This window comes from Petromyzon marinus, chromosome 2, assembly GCF_048934315.1.
Source record: "Petromyzon marinus isolate PM22_M1 ecotype Great Lakes invasive population chromosome 2, UKy_Petmar_22M1.pri1.0, whole genome shotgun sequence".
In the NCBI taxonomy this organism is placed as follows: Eukaryota; Metazoa; Chordata; class Hyperoartia; order Petromyzontiformes; family Petromyzontidae; genus Petromyzon; species Petromyzon marinus.
In genome coordinates, this window is record NC_133668.1 from 15,357,414 (window position 1) to 15,375,508 (window position 18,095).

Consider the following 18,095-nt stretch of genomic DNA (forward strand, 5'->3'; position numbering starts at 1 on the left):
GTGCACATGTAAACCTATTTAATGTTTTAAATTGAATCACAGGCCTATAGGGCACAGCGGCAGCGAGAACCAGAGGGAGGGTAGTAGATAATGGGTGGAAAGCCTTAATTGAGTTGGGTTATAGTAATAATAATAATACATGTGATTGGTTTACACGTTGTTCCAGAAGCTCCGCATTTTTATCAACAGTTTAAGAGGTAAAGATGCAGCCCTGTAATTATTTGTTCATGCCACTGCTGCCGGATGGCATCCACAAGAGGGAGCACACAAGGCCATGAATTCAAGAACAAAGTACCGCATAAAGTATACACAATAATACACAATAATATCCCGGTTTACGTCAGGGATGCGTTCCTGAAAGGTGCCACGAATATCGAAACGATTTAAATCAATGTAATTTACAGGGTAGGCGGAGGTGAAGGCCGAGGCGGTGGATACGACAAAGGGCAGATGATGCTGTCAGCAACGTAAGTGTGGGTTGAGGCGACGGATTCAGGAAGTGGTATCATTCAAGTGACGACCTATTTGCTAAACTACGTAAATAGGGGAGGTGTAAGTCGGCATATTACTGCACTACGAACCACTTTTTCCCAACAGACATAAACAAAGATACAAACGCACTTACGCAGCTGCATTTGAATAATTTAGTGCCTATTTGGTTTTGCCTAAAAACCGTGCATGGCCTTGGGCTGGACCTGTTCTTTCCAAGTCGAGCTCTGTGGCCCAGCGTGTGTGCAAGTACACGGCACAAAACCACGAGCCCTCAGGTGCCACAAAAGCCCAAGCGTGTGAACCGTGAGGCTGCCACAAGGCAACACAAACAACACGTGTGGCCGCGTATCTTGCATTTGCCCGCTTTTTCTGTGATCAGTGCTTCCGTCGGTTGCATTTCCGAGCCGTCCAGCTTGCCCTAACATGCCTCTTTCTGAAACTCATTACCGTCTGCTGTCTTGCCTCTGTCAATCCCTTACCATTTTCTGATTTGTGGCGCTGACAGTAAGTAATTAACGTCACAATAGGTCTGGAACTTTCACCTGTAATTGCCAATCAAAAAAATAAGCCTTGTAATCAATGTCGTGGGTCATCATTAGATCACTTGTGATTTCTCAAATCAGAAAAACAAATATTTGTACCAATAGCCTTCACAATCGACACCATGAACCCACGTTGCCAGCAGCATGTGTTAAGACAATAATAACAATAGATTTGGCGTGATGATTCATCATTTTCCAGCACTGACACAAATACAATAGCGCAATTTTACAACAGCATCCATGTTCACGTGAGGCTGCGCATATGTGTACAATAAAAAAGATTGCAATCTCTACACAGATAAATCCCACGTTTGGATACAACGATCCCATGTTGGGATTAAACCCTGACACCTTCACGATGCATTCAAATATACATTCGGGGAAAAAAACGCACACCTGGCGAAAATCCCTCTACGGTGTAATTGGTTAAATATTTCTTGAGCAAGTGTGTCATCAGATTGCTAAATTAATCCAGAAATGTGTAAACACTGAAGATGGGGGGGGGGAGGGGCGTAAAAGCGTCTCACGGTGTCTGAGCAAACCTTTGCTTCTGTGTTAAAAGCATTCGCCTGGGGATCCATCTCGAGCTGCTGACCTTGCAGAAGCGCAAATAGCCATAGATCGTGGCGACTGCAGATCGGGTACTGACGCCTGCTGTTACTGCTGTGAAGAGGCTGGAGGATGCATGTGTGACAATCACAAGAAACACTTCTCCACGCCTCGTGTCCAGCCTCTCCCTGCCCAGCATCCCTAAGGAGCCAAAAAGCATTTGCACCCTTGTGCGCCGTGCGGCTCTGCCTGCCCACAATCCCAGCAGCTGAGGGCCACGCGCCTTCAAGAGCCATTACCCAACGCCGCTGATCTCTGCGCGACCCTCCCGGCGTGTACAGTCGTTGCTTTGTGTACAGTGAATGCTGCAGATGCATTGATTTCCCGCACCTCCGATTAGCACGGTTGGCTACGTACGGTGCACGAAGGAAGTTCGACACGCATGTACATACAACCCCCCCCCGCCGTTCACTTGTCACCATTTCTGCGTAATCTTTGAAAATTACCCACAGCGCATTGCAAAAGCGAAACCATAATATAATTTCAAAAGGAAAGGAGTAAATGGCTCGACTGAGTGGCTTGCTGTATTGTTTATTAATGAGCTGTACTGCTTTCTATCAGTCAATTCATGAACGTTGCAATCTGGCCATACAGGGCAGAGTGACCGCTTTGAGGTTTATTGGCAATTCCAAAGACTACTGTCCCTGCTCTGAAAAGGACTCGGTGTACGATGCCAGTTGCTACATCTCGGTGAAATCCAATTGTGGAAAATTTATTGAATCTGACAACACTGCGTTCGTCATGCCACAGCGATGGACAAGCACATGGAACCCGCCCCCACCTGTACCAGCAGCTGGAGCTGCAAGCAGTGCTATATTGTTCCCGGTCCCAAGTGTACGACGGTTCATGTGAGCTAGGTATTCTTGGCGTACGGTGCATTCAGCGCTTCGGAGGTCGGGTTGGTGGAGCACACAGAGATCATCAAGTGCGGGAGCCACCTGAGGTGCACTGCAGACGACGGGACAGTAAACGTAGGATGATCACCTGGCTATAATTATTTTTAGTTTGTCAACCTTTGTAAGTGTGGGAGTGTTCCTGAGACTTGGGTGTCCCGATGACATGCGAAAATGCTCGGTGAGGCAGGGCAGTTCTGAAGGAAATAGTGTTGATCGTCACTGGAGCCTTTCAGTATAAACAAGTACTACTACTGTTGTTATAAATGTGGGTGTTTCCTGATGCCTAAAGCATGCCCCTGGGAGCACGATGGATGTGGGCACCTCAGGTGAAACCATTTAGAGCAAAGGGTAATCTAAGCACAGCAGCTTTTTTTTATGCAAAAGAGCACCCATTGAACTCAAGCAAAACCTCAAGCAAGGCCACATCAGTTTATCCGAATTACTTGAAAGTTGTGTCATGGCGCAAGCACAGAAAACATCCGTTGTGTAGGAGGAGTTCTTCGCTTGAGCTTAAAGCACTTTGTCATTGGAGGGGTCAACAGCTGCACATGTTAGACGGAGAGTCTGCACAACAAGAGGCCCTCTGTTCTCCTGCTGGCATTCCTGACATTACACTCAACATTTCTTGGTGAATGCATAAAGAGACATAATGAAAGATCGCATTTGTCTCTCATTAACAGCTTCTGGGCCAGACCATCGGTGCGCAAATCTGCATGTGCATACTCGACTGCATGCATCATTTTCAGAATAAAAGCCTTCACAGTGCGACAACAGCCATAACCCCCCACCCACCCACCCCGATTCACCACTGCCGCACTCCGCGGTCCTTGCAGCTGCCGCACAGCCGCTGCTAACAGAGCGCTTTCAGAGCCCAAAGTTCCGGAGTGCACGCTTCGGTTGCGGAGGCGCACAACACCCTGCTTGTACGACACAAACCTCCAATTGTGACACAAACCTCCAATTGTGACACAAACTCCTCTGCTCCATCCCTCGCGCTCCTCTTGTGCTAAGCAAGCCCCCCCCCCCCCCCCCCCTGCTACTGCCCACGGATGCTTAATCAACCTGGTCTCATGGCTTTAAAGGCAGCACGGGATGCACGAGGACCGAAAAGACCTTGAACGGAATTGCCCTCCGATGCTGAGCAGGGCGTGGCCGTTGGTGGCACACGACTGGTGCTCCGGCAAATCCGAGGTGGTGTTTAGTGGATCTTAACGGGGTTGCGTGCGTGACACAGTGTTGCCACCTGTCGTCGTTTTTTTCAGCTGCCCTGGGATATATGATCCTTATGGGGGTACCCCGGGGTAGCAAATAATACAAAATGGCCGAGGCAATTAAATATTTTATTTCTGGGACACTATTTTAGTTTCCCAGCGGTGTTACTTCACTCCGTGACTGGGGTACCAATCAATCCGACATCGGTGCCACACTCCGCGATGTGGAAACGCAGCGAGGACGATTACGCCAAAACCCCGAACGCCCGCGGCACGCACCACCGTGGTGGTGGTGCATCATCGTGAGTACGGCTCGTCCAGATGGGTCGACTGCCGCATCGCCGACCATCAGCACAGACTAAACGTGACTGCATCGTGGACATTATGCGAGAGCCGGGGGTACTATGGTACCCCGGGGTTCCGCCATGAGGTTCACATGTAAGTCTTCCTGGGACATTCAGTAAACAAAAAAAGTTGTAGAATAACACACCGCTCACGGCAATGTACATGCATATAGTGTTCCTCTCTGCTGACAATGTGAGATATGATTCTTTCCATGACCTGTCCTGGCTTTTTTTTTCATGAGTGGTGGCAACCCTCATCAGGCACCCACTCTCCCAGGGTCAGGCAGCAAGGTGTGTTCAGTGTCGAGCCTTGGGCCTTACATTATTCTACGCATGATATTTCAAGTGACTGTGGTGCCAACTCAACACGAAACACTCTCGACAAGGAAAGTGACCCGACATCTCAAACAGGACCAACCAAAAACATATGCTTGACACTCAGTGAAGCTTTCCTGGCTAAATACAAAATTGCTTGTATTTAGCCAGTAATTACTTTTGTGTAGCCAGTTGAGAACTCAAGACGCAAGGAGGAGTCTCATTTGCCAGACTGACCTGGGACATTAGTCTGCCAGCAGGGGCCGATGCTTGCTGCGTCTGAACACATTTGAGTACTTTGCGGGCAAATTTCAAATTTTAACAACATTGGCCTACTCTTGAGAAAATGATATCCACTGTCTTTAACATCCACTGTGATGCCTACAGTGCGTATTAAGATTATTACACCCACAGTAACAAAAAGGGCGGCCACTGGATTCCAAAGATGAACCTCTGCACTAAGCAGCAGACACGCTCCCGCTGGGCCATGTCGCCGCCCCAAGAATATGCTCCGAAATAAAAAAAATCACAAAGATACAACATCCTGTCTTGTCTCACAAAGATTACGCTTGTTTGCACAGCATCGATTCAATCCAAGAATTGCCTTGTGCTTTCAATTGTGCTGCTTGTTGCTGGCTGTTTTGGCGTTTTGAGCCTTCATCTCTGCGCTAAACAACAACTATGATTAGAAAAGTTTAAAAAAATGTACTTTCTTCACAATATTGTAGACAAAAAACGTTGCTGGGCTGAAGTCATCCGACCGTTAGATAGCCGATTTGTTGTGAAATATTCCTTGAGGACCCCTGTACTCTTTCTCTGCAATATTGTATTGTTTTTGTTCCTGCTGTGTAATATAGCCAGGAACCTGGCTTAGGGGGATCATTCGAGTAACAAATTAAATTGAGCTCTAACATGCAGGGCTCACTCAAATACACACACGGAAAAAAAGGTTGTCAATTATTGGGCGTCTCAAATGCATTATTTTCTCAATTGGAAAATTAAGTTAAATGCACCAATTTCACTTGTGATAAGTCATTCATTTGTTACGATGTTTTATTATTTTTCTACAGAGAATTACCTCACCAACAATCCTCTCTGCATCACACAGAGCGCCGATCGATACACCACAAGAGACAGGGACAACCAGCGCAACTCCCTTCGCTGAAAATCAATTCCCCTAGCCGACAAATTAAGAAACACTGACGCAGCACTTGTAAATAATTCTCTGCGGTATTACATTCAAACCATTCCGTGACCAAACTCTATTCCTCCAAAATGTTAAACAAAGTAAAAACCAAGCGTAGTTCACAAATCAGGTTAAAATCAGGCACGTGAACACTTCATCTTAAAGAGAGATTTCATTTGCACAAAAGCACACATCTCGAGTCACGTGTCAAACTAATGCTCGTGTTGAAATTCTATGGCTTTTAATGGCATTCACAAGCAGACATACGGTATCTGAATCGGCACGAAGGTCTTGGCACGTACTTGGTCTTCACACGGCGTCAGTCCATTAGCGACCGAACACGTGCGCATCTCCCATCTCCCCAGAGAGCCTGCGGCTCCACTCCTGTGCTCCTAAGAGGCCCTTGGAAGATTTTTTTCGGATTGATGGTGGCGATGCAAGCGGTCACTTTTCCAGATGCAATGCCAAACCTAGAACCCACACTTGAATCATTTTGCGGGACCCCGGGGTCCCGCAAAAAGCAGGTCAATAATTATTATGTTTCAGTCCGCCCACTCGTGATCCCGCAAGGACACCGCCTGTTGGTGCCAACAAGCGCCAGCAGCAGGCGGCGATCAACACGACGGGCGCCACCCCACCGGCCAAATGCAAGCCCCGGGGGGCGTCCGCCGCAGTCGCGCGCGGCGACGACGCCCTCCGGTCAGCCGTCGATCCTCAGCTTCTTTGCCAAGGCGAGCCCGCCCCCCCAGGCAGTGAATTTAACGTGTTTATGTAATTTTTGTACTTTTTACGAAACTTAGTGCCCCGAGTAGCTCTCGACGAGGCCAATCGATTGACCACTAGTTTTGTTGTCGGTAAGGCAAGACTCGTGTCGCTACGCGGTTTTTCCCACCCCGGGGCAGTGATGGGACCCCGGGGTCCCGCCAATTGCTTCACTTGCCGGCGACAGGAGCCGCGGATGTCACGAGGAGCCAGCGAGGAGCCCATCGCTGAGCGAAAGCGCTCGTGTGCTTCCACTGTGGAAGCTCTGCCAAATACGTCGATGTGTTTTGATCATTATAGAGGAGAGTCTAACCTTAGAGACACTGGGAATACTATATTTAAAAAAAAACTTTTGTTGTTTGAAGAATATGTTTCCAACTCGTAACAAAAAAATGCCAGTTTCATTCGAAAATAATTTAAAGTGCACGAACGGAGCTCTGACTCCACAAGCTCGGTACTGTATTGCTATTTTTTTGGCAGCCCAGAGATTATAAAATGGACATGGATGAAAGTCCCCGTTTCCTGTGTTTGTGTAAATTGATTTAGCAGATCAACATCAGTTTCATTCCCAGTCTGCTTGTCTCTCTACAAGAGTGGGTTCTTTATCTTATAGCTGTATGCATGTTGAAATTCTTTTGCACCTTACATAGCCACAACTGTGCTAATCGGAGGTGTGGGGGAAGGACAACAAACTAAACACAAAAAGCTGTTCTAAAGAAATTAGTTTTCAATCTAGATTTCAAAATGCATAGCTTCAGTGGCTTCCTAAAAACGGGAGGAAGAGTATTCCAGAAGGCCACAGAAGCGCATCTCAAAGTGCTTGATACAAGGACGGTCTTTGTTCGATGGTTAGCCAAAAGCAGCTACGAGGATGACTAGAGTTTGCGGTCAATAGGTCACTACAGAATTATACCTTCATATTCTGCCTACAAGTTGAAACACTCTGTCTGTGAGCGCCATAAAGGCAAATAAATAAAAGTATAATGTTTGCTGTCATGTCTCCATTAAGAAGCTCTCATTAAAATTATAATGCTATCCCCCTTATTCCAAAGATAATTTTAAATATTAAACCTGGCAGTGGGATTCGACTGTCTGTAAATGGAGGAGACAGGCCTCGAGATAAAATCCTTGCCATCGTCTCTCCATCCTCACGCCTGTTATCAGCAGACATTTCTACCTGCCAGCTTCCTGCCACGTTGCCTGCTTCTTCCTGCTCTGCCAAGTGGCTCTTCAACTCACCTGCCCGATCTTCCCGGGCAACGGTGGATATTATATCTTACCGCTCGCAAAAAAAATAACTTTGCCAAAACCCTCGTCACCGTTTACTCCAGCACAATTGGCACACGGATCTAAATTCTCCAGTAATTGCTTCCATATGCCACCAAAACATGAGGCCACCGAAAGTTGTAAAAAGCGCTTGCACTGTTTTAATATAGTTGGGTTTAATTTACGAACCCTAATTAAAGTAAATTCATACATTTCCTTGAAGGGCAGTGCTTTCTCGTGGAAATAATTGCATTTCCATGTCCCGTGTCCCTGCACAGAGAAATGTATCATGGGATTGTAAATACATTGCCTGGATTTTAAATGGATGGGTTCTACGCTTCAGATGCTCACCTTGTGGGCATCAATGTTAAACTGTGCCGTCGTTTGCTCCGACCCGAAGCGAAGCTTACACTTGTCATTCACGGGAATTAATTACAGATTAAGTAGACGGAGTACGCGCAAAAATATGTTTTTGCTTAACAACATTACACGGTGATAAAAGTATTTTGAGTCAGAGGCAATGCTTTAACTGGTACGAACACGAGTCTCCCTCTACTGGATAAAGTCATACAGTGCTTATTAAAATACACGTGTTTCTTAGCCTTCATGTTGCTCAAACCATGTATCTTGTATTAACACCAGTTACGTTTTAAAATCTTTCTCGGATTACAGAAACGTACAGCCTACATGGATTGTCCTCCCCCGTGACACCGCTTAGTGGCAAGACGCCATAGGAAAGTATAATTTCCATTAATTTTTTAAAAATATTAGCCAGAGTAATGAAGATTTCCGGTTTTGTAATGTTGCGTTTACATAGTGGCGTAAGAGACTATTGGCAAATGCAAAAACTCTTGCCTTGCCATCGGTAATGAGTTGGCACTGCACAGCTACATAGCGGGGCCCTCACATTATAGATACGCCTCCACAAGCGGAGTAATTTGTTATTTGTTTACGAACGCATCAGAAACTACGAATTAAAGCAAAGCGATCGCCCAAGTGTGTGTGGTATAATTTGAACATGGTGTGGTAAAAAGGGCCCAGAATTGCTCAGGGGCCGTCCATAAATGACGTCACGCGATTTCGGACGATTTTTGACCTCCCCCCCCTCGTCACACGGCGTCACAAAAAGACAGACCCCCCCCTCAAATATGACGTCACAAAGCTCTGCCCCCCCCCCCAAAAAAAAACATATTTCCATTTTGAAAATAAAACATGCTTCAAATCGCTTTAAACTATTGTCATCGTAGTGCGTATTTAATGTGGCGCTGCACTCTGATGTTGTAGGAGAAAACATTTATTAAAAAGTCTATTTAATTAAGTAGAACATGTTGTCTATTTTTATTTAAAGTTGCGCATTTTGATGTGACGTCACATTTCTCACCCCCCCCCTCCCTCGTCACACATCGTCACAAATGTCTGACCCCCCCCCACCCTAGGTGCGTGACGTCATTTATGGACGGCCCCTAACCCCCTTGAATCGTTATGTCGCCAAACGTACTTCAAAAAGTAGCAAAATGTCGCCAAATAGATGGTCTAACGTCTTCAAAAAAAAATTCTTGCTCGACAATTCAACAAGTACAGAACACAGTGGACCGGGGCATGATTCTTAAAATACGCACCTGGATTACCTGGAATCGCTCCTAAAAGTGTATCCCATAGCCTTGTTAACAAAAAAAGGTCGCTCTATCTGTTGCAAGGAGCGTTGGCAACATTTTTGTCGCGAGAGAACTCCCAAAAGGTCGCGCACGATCTCGCAACTGAAAATAAAAACGTCTCTTAGCCCGAGCAACAACCCAGGAGCGGCGGGAAGAGACGCAGAACTTGGGCACCGTTCCACAAACGCGAACGTCGGCCCGCGCGTTCTCGCAACGCCACCTGGCGGACGACTCCTGGCTCGTGACGAATGAACCCCGCATGATTGGCCCCAAGTGGGGTGTCAGCACCCGCAGTCTAAACGTAGTGCGAATAAGTAATATATATATATTTTTTTTTTTAAAATACCTTTTTTAAAAAAAACACGCTTTAATGAAATGTACCGTACGAGTAACGGCAGAACTCCACGACTCCAGGAAGTGGCCCCGAAGTTTGCCATAACGTAAGGTGATCTTCTTTGGTTCTTTCGGTAAAGTCACGTAGAATGAGAATAAAATAATAAATTGCTAAAATAAAATAACACAATAATATTCTCACGACGTTTCGGCCACAACACAAGCGGCCTTCATCAGGTGAAGGGACGAGACTGTCTGGTAGGACAGCGCTGTCCATTGCAGTCACGAAAGCTTTAAATCGAAACGTAAGGTGATTTACAGCCAACGTGAGTTGAGCGTGGACAATTAAACTCAAGCCGAAACATAACATCAAAAAAATAATGTTTAAAATTATATATAAAAAATATATTTTAATGATAGAATATAGTATTGTAATCGTTATGACATAAGTATACCAAGTTTGCAGTCGATACGACATTGGGAAGTGGGTTAAAATTGAGTTACAAGATTTGAGGATACAACAGACAAGAGTGAGTTAAATAAAAGCGTGTAAATGTAATAAAAGCGTGTAATAATAAAAATCGCTCGGCATCGTGGTCCTCAGGCTCAGCTGGTGGTTTCTGCATTTAAAAAAAAAAACTACTTAATTATTTGTGTACACGTTTCTGTATATATATTACTTTTATCGTTTCATGGCCTACACTATTGTTGCGTTGATTCATGTGCTGTGAGGAAGGGCCATTGCCCGCGGTGTCGACTATTGTGTACTTCTTTTGGGAGCAGTATTATTGACTGATTTTGTTACGTTTTCTTGTTGTTATTCGTGCTGTGCAAAACTACGAACGCAGCAGCATCACCAAATAATTAAAATATCTGTTGCGGTAGGTTGTATACGGTAGTATACATGGACATAATAACCACATCGTAAGACGTGGCCATGAATTAAACATGCAGACTGCCACGTGTTACTCCATCCTTTTGTTCAAAGTTGTTAAATATAAATCGTTTACTCCAACAACTGTCTCTAGAACCATTTCTATTGCAAGGATCGATCATTTTAAATTCCACGTCTCATTGACTGTGTGAGTAATTGGGATAACTGCTTTGCCCTCTGCACGTGCCTGAAATTGCACACATCACTGCCACGCACAAAAGAAAAACCCCAAGACAAATCATGTAATAACCTCCTGTAAGACAAGAGATGCATCTTTTGATGAGAAATGTACAAAGCTCGTGGAAGTAACATCACTCTTTTTATCGATGGAACACATTCCTTGTACTGTCATCTGACTCTTGCCAAAGATTTTAACGACGATACATCTCTAAACAACACAAGAAGGTATCTACATCATTAGACCTCCTTTGCCGGTACCAAAATGTAATAATAGGGGTTTTCCCCTTTTTTCTGGCAACAAAACTGAAACCTTTTGGCGTCATCTGGTCGAGCACCAATTGGGTCGAGGCACAAAAGAAAGCCATCCCTTGGTGTGGATCAATCAGTTTCAAGGACAATGCATATATTATCATAGTATTTTTTTGTTTGCATTTTGACTGCAGGTATAGTGGTTAATGCAGACATGAATCCTTGTAAAAAGGTTTCAGTTATTTTGCCAGAAAAAAGGGGAAAACCCCTATTATTAACACAAGAAGTAACTCAACATCCTCATCAGTCACGATGTATCTTATGCTGGATGAAGGCCTCTTCACATGATCACCACCCCTCACTGTCCTGCTGTGATACAACAATTCATCTCAATCCTGCACATTGCTCATTGTCTGTGGTGGTCGCACCCTCAGACGTGTTCTCTCCTTTGGTTGCCATTCCATCACAAATCCTGTCCACCTACCATCATCCTATCTTGTAACATGTCCTATAATGTGTCAGATTATGTATCGTATAATGGGTCCTGTAACGTGTCCTGTAACGCGTCCTGTAACGCGTCCTGTAACGCGTCCTGTAACGCGTCCTGTAACGTATCCTGTAACGTGTCCTGTAACGTGTCCTGTAACGTATCCTGTAATGTGTCCTGTAATGTATCCTGTAATGTGTCCTGTAACGCGTCCTGTAATGTGTCCTGTATTGTGTCCTGTAATGTGTCCTGTAACGTATCCTGTAATGTATCCTGTAATGTGTCCTGTAACGTATCCTGTGATGTATCCTGTAACGTGTCCTGTAACGTGTCCTGTAACGTATCCTGTAATGTATCCTCTAATGTGTCCTGTAATGTGTCCTGTAACGTGTCCTGTAATGTGTCCTGCAACGTGTCCTGTAATGTGTCCTGTAACGTGTCCTGTAATGTGTCCTGTAATGTGTCCTGTAATGTATCCTGTAACGTGTCCTGTAATGTGTCCTGTAACGTGTCCTGTAATGTGTCCTGTAATGTGTCCTGTAACGTGTCCTGTAACGTATCCTGTAATGTGTCCTGTAACGTGTCCTGTAATGTGTCCTGTAACGTGTCCTGTAACGTGTCCTGTAATGTATCCTGTAATGTGTCCTGTAATGTATCCTGTAATGTGTCCTGTAATGTGTCCTGTAATGTATCCTGTAATGTATCCTGTAACGTGTCCTGTAACGTGTCCTGTAACGTGTCCTGTAATGTGTCCTGTAATGTATCCTGTAATGTGTCCTGTAACGTGTCCTGTAACGTGTCCTGTAACGCGTCCTGTAATGTGTCCTGTAATGTGTCCTGTAATGTATCCTGTAATGTGTCCTGTAATGTGTCCTGTAACGTATCCTGTAATGTGTCCTGTAACGTGTCCTGTAACGTGTCCTGTAACGTGTCCTGTTCTTTCGGTAAAGTCACGTAGATGAAAAATAATAAAATAACTAAATTAAATCACGACGTTTCGGGCGCAACACAAGCGTCCGTCATCAGGTGGGAAAGCATGGTCTGCTGCTGATGCAGACTTGTTTTTAAAGGTTTGAAATGGGTGTAGCCCAAGGGTCATAAAGAAGTGGCTGGGTCTAGAGATGTTAATGTGAGGAATTAGCATGTAACTGGGTCCGGAAGTGGCTATGATAATGTGAGAGATTAGCATGATGTTAGTGAAAAATTAGCATGTAACTGGGTACGGAAGTGGCTATGATAATGTGAGAGATTAGCATGATGTTAAAGTGAGAAATTAGCATGTAACTGGGCACGAAAGTAGCTATGATAATGTGAGAGATTAGCATGATGTTAAAGTGAGAAATGAGCATGTAACTGGGCACGGAAGTAGCTATGTTAATGTGAGAGATTAGCATGAAATAACAGCTGACATAGGCAGGTAGGATGGAACATCACGTTAACATCACTATACCCAGTCACTTCTTTATGACCCTTGGGCTACACCCATTTCAAACCTTTTAAAACAAGTCTGCATCAGCAGCAGACCATGCTTTCCCACCTGATGACGGACGCTTGTGTTGCACCCGAAACGTCGTGATTTATTTTAGTTATTGTCATTTTATTATTTTCATTATTTTTATTTTTCATCTACGTGACTTTACCGAAAGAACCAAAGAGTATGGATCCTGTAATGTGTCCTGCCCAGACTCATTTACTTTTTTTTAAGTTCTATAATTTTGTTCTCTAACCCATGTGTTCATTGTCCCTCCATGCTTCTTTGAACACTTTTTCGATTTTCGTTGCTTTGTTAATGTCCACGTTTCTGATCTATATGAGAATGCAGGTAATATGCACTGATTGAACAACTTTCTTAATTTTAGGTACACTGGTATATTGACTTTCATGATTAGAAGCACTCCAAACTGTACTGGCAAACATATTTAATCATGACTTAAAGCTTTCGTGACTGCAGGGATTCATATTCTTGGTTCTTTCGGTATAGTCACGTAGAAGGGAAACAATAAAATAATAAAAATATAAAACAATAAAATTCTCACGACGTTTCGACTGCAACACAAGTAATCATCATCAGGTGTGAAAAACACAGCAAGAAAATTTGAATTTTTTTCAAATTTTTGACCTTTTTTCAAATTTCCTTGCTGTTTTTCACACCTGATGATGATTGCTTGTGTTGCAGTTGAAACGTCGTGAGAATTGTATTGTTTTATATTTGTATTATTTTATTGTTTCCCTTCTACGTGACTTTGCCGAAAGAACCAAGAATATATTTAATCATGTTGATCCTGGTCTATCTTCAGTAATTGCCTTAAGTATACATACTCTGTTGTGTTTTACAGCTCTGTCCCTCCAAATCATGTGTCACTGCAAATGGCCCGCGTCAATTTGATCGTAAGCTCATATTTACTTACTCTGTGATTGCAGTGCATGCTTACCGTCGCCATAAAATACTTTCCACACATTTTATGAAGGCCTAGCTCTAGGAAAGTCTTGGATGACTGGATCACTGTCCACCGAATCAAATGCAATTTCACAGTGCGCAAAAGCCAGACATAGTTGTGTTTGATATGCTTTTGTCTTTTCTAGAATCTGATTGATTGGATGCCTGTGGTCAGTGGCATATACTCTTGCTCACATGATCGGTTGGCATACAAATTGACCATTATTCTGATGCATATCATGTTCATGAACAATTGTTATACATCTTCTTGGTTCTTTCGGTAAAGTCACGTAGAAGGGAAATAATAAAATCATAAAAAATAATTATATTTTATAATGTTTAATTTGTATTATTTCCCTTCTACGTGACTTTACCGAAAGAGCCAAGAAGATGAATCCCTGCAGTCACGAAAGCTTTAAATCGAAAAATTGTTATACATGTGATAAGAGGCGAATGGTCTGCAATTCTTTACAGTAGTTGTGCATTCTCTTTCGAGTAGAATAACGATTCAGGCATCATTACGTGACCGAGTTATTTAATTCCGACGTAAACATATAGTAAATAGGTCCCACTAATTTCCATTCAATAGCCGTCTCTGCTTGACGTACACAGCGATCCACCACTACAACCACACTGCAACTGCAGCCCATCACCACAACAATTTACAGCACGACAATAGATTTATTTTATTTTTTATTTTATTTTTCTACCTACGTGACTTTACCGAAAGAACCAAAGAGTATGGATTCCTGCAGTCACGAAAGCTTCAAATCAAGATTGTATTAAGATGATTTAATTATCGGATACATCATAACATCAGAAAGGTGACTAACGAGAGGGAGCCATTCCATCATGCCTCGTTAGGGCAGGAAGCCAGAGACAAGCTGGAAGGTAGCCAGAACCTCTTCTTTGGTTCTTTCGGTAAAGTCACGTAGAATGAGAATAAAATAATAAAATAAAATAAGATTCTCACGACGTTTCGGCTACAACACAAGTAGCCTTCTTCAGGTGAAGGAACAAAACTGTCGGGACGACAGAGCTTCAAGCTGAGAATCTTATCTTATTTTATTTTATTATTTTATTCTCATTCTACGTGACTTTACCGAAAGAACCAAAGAAGATGAATTCTGGTAGTCACGAAAGCTTTAAATCGAAATTTAGCCAGAACCTGGTTACAACAATTATCCAAGCTCTGGTCTGACAATACGAGGGGATGGGCTTGCACGATGCATAATCCCAAGAGTAATTTGCAGGTATTTCTTTCAAATGTGCACCATGACACCAGCACACAACGACCTACTCTTGCAAATGACGTCATAGGATGTATTATGGTTACACACAACCGCCAGTATTAATCAGGGCGGCCTCTGCATTCGAACCGTGAACCTTTGCAGCAAGCAGTGAACGTGCTACCGCTAGGCTGTGTGATCACCCCGACGACATCGCTGTATAATTTAAAGGTCACACGAAGTGAGAAAGATTCACCAAATCAATTGGCTTTTGAAATGTATTTTAACGTAGGCCGAGAAAATGTGTGTAAAATAATCCCGACCATTATGGCTCAGCTGGGCCTGTACAGAATCTGTACATACTTGTCATTGCTCACAGTTGCACCTCTGTCATTATTGCTGCTCATTTTTTTTTCCAAAATTAATTCACAATGACCAATCCACTGGTCATCAGCTCCACAATGAGAAGTGAACCCCCTTTGCACCCACTTCCATGGGCTGGGCTTTGTTTAAACACACAAAGACTCAACACTGTTATTAGACAGACGTTACGTAACAACCACCAAGGGCCACAGCACTTTTCGATGCGAATATCACTGCTATAAATTTTTGGCACGTGCCGCTGTTTTCTGCAGATTGCTCTTACAGCGAGTAATGGCCGAAATATTGCACCGCCTTTGGCTGTGAACAGATATCGTCGACCTTGGATGATCCATCATGCCCGTCTTTGGATAGCTCACGATGTCTGCACTGACCAGTCTGGTTAAGTATTCCCAAACAACCCCCATGACCCGCACATACGTACATGTACAGGCCATCCAGCAGTGATGGCCTGTACATGTACATACGTGTAAATGGAATTGTGTACAAAAACATTGGTAAACATTTTTTTTTACACACACCAAACAGAATGTATACACAAACGTATTTAACCACAAAAAAATCACAGCCTTTTGTCAATCCATTACTGGATGAAGGGCTACACATGCGCCGTATCAGTCACGGAGATGGCTTGACTATACAGTGTTCCCTCGTTATTCGGGAGGGATACGTTCCGGAGATGCTCATGAATATCACTTTTTAATTAATTGACTTAAATAAATACATAAATAAGCTTTCTCTCTCATCACTTTATCTCACCACTTTCTCTCTCGCTCTCGATGCAGTTGTGTATAGATGCGATTTGCGGACAGCCAAAATCGTGGATAGCAAGTTCGTGAATAACGAGAGAATACCGTACTTAGCCAGTGCAGCTTGGTGAAGGAAGCAGGGATGGGGGTGGAGAGGAGCCAGGGCCGGCTCAGATATTGCTCACCACTCATGTTAGTCATGGCCGGGAATCGTACTCAGGTAGCCAGGTTCGTAATTCCAGTGGGTTTCACCGCTGGGCCCATCACTCCCACACCAACACACAGCAGTGTACAGAATTTGATTTGAATAATCAGTCTCAATTACGCGAACAATTTGCGCAGCGCTGTAATTTGCCGAAATTACAACGACCGAATGCAATTGATGCTACATCCAGCAGAGGTGCAAAATTGTTTGAGCAGACGATTAACTGCAGGAAGTCTCACGGCGATGCATCTTTCACATCGGTAGGCATCCAAGCGGTTAGCGAATAGGAAGATCTGTTATTCTGCTGATTAACTTAAATTTGTAACGCTCGCTGAGCTGACCGTAAAAAAAGAGATTTGCTGCGATATTTGAATTCGATTCAGCTCTCGTGAAATAATTTGCATTCCTTGACTGGAGCATTACGTGGCACAGTGGGGTTTTTTTTTGTTTGCATCAACGCTCATGCTCAACTATTATCGTTGCAGTCGATGTGTGAGACAAGGTGCCACTGTCAAGACGTCATGTTCTGTACTATTTTTGCGTATGGCAATATGTTCAGGAGCTAAATACGAGGTGTCGAGGTCTGCTAACCACGCGATCGCTTCATGAGAGTCTGTTGTAGTTTGTCTGCTCCTCCGTTGGATGGACACAGACTACGGTGGTTTTACTAAATGGTCCATAGTACGGGTGTATGGCTATAATCAAACTGTGGTACCCCGTCTCTAATTGTATACCAATGATGTAGGGGATGTGTGCATCAGCCTGTTGATGTTGTGATGCAGTTGATGGTTACGCCAGTGTCTTTGAGGAATGTCAGAACCAGGAGGTGCCATGTTTTGGTCTCAGATGAGGTGTTTCTTCCGGACTTCTGCATTGTTCCATTCAGATTTTTTTTTATGCTCTATAACAATTGTGTTGTCGGCATATCAAGCATGTGATTGTCAATCAACCGTACGTATGTGGCTTCTCCATGAATACAATAGCCGTCTACAGCACCAAAACACAGGAGATACATCACAAGCAGCAACCTCTTCAAACAATGACAGGCTGTCCCTGGATGAAGACATAAATGTTACGACACGTCTTATTTATCGCTACGACACGACAGATTACGGTGCACACCACGCATGCCCGCAGTGCTCAATTTAAATACAGGCAGGACGCAATGAAATGACCAATGCGATACAGTGCCCTGAAGCAGGGAAAAATACAATTAGCAACATTTGAATAATTGCTTGAGAAGAACATGCCGCCCCCTCAGGGTCAGTAAATCAGACGTCCTTCCTTTGCACTCAGAAGCCTGCATGTGTAATGAGTATTATTATAGTATGTAAATCGCATGCTTGATTAAACAACATTAACGTTTAAAAAATCATTAAGATATTGACAAGTCTATCTTGGCATCTATCGGCGTAAGTGGATGTGTGTCATGCGTTAGGAGCCTCCTTTTCAACGCAGCTGGGGTAATGCGAGAGGTTTTTACTTCCCCACTGCAGGAGTGACCAACTGAGTTATAAGGGTGGTACATGTGTACTTACGATATCCAATTATCCTGCATTTGCTGCACATTGGAAATGGGAAATTTTAAAGCGTTTCACGTCACTTTTGTTGCGTCTGAAAGGAATCTAGAAAG

The 18,095-nt window shown here is 43.8% G+C and overlaps 1 protein-coding gene across 2 annotated transcripts in view; it reads right to left on the bottom strand.

The window, feature by feature from the left end:
* LOC116946382 (arf-GAP with GTPase, ANK repeat and PH domain-containing protein 1-like) overlaps window positions 1–18,095 on the bottom strand; it is a 140,914-nt gene that overhangs the window by 79,146 nt on the left and 43,673 nt on the right. The window lies entirely within an intron of this gene.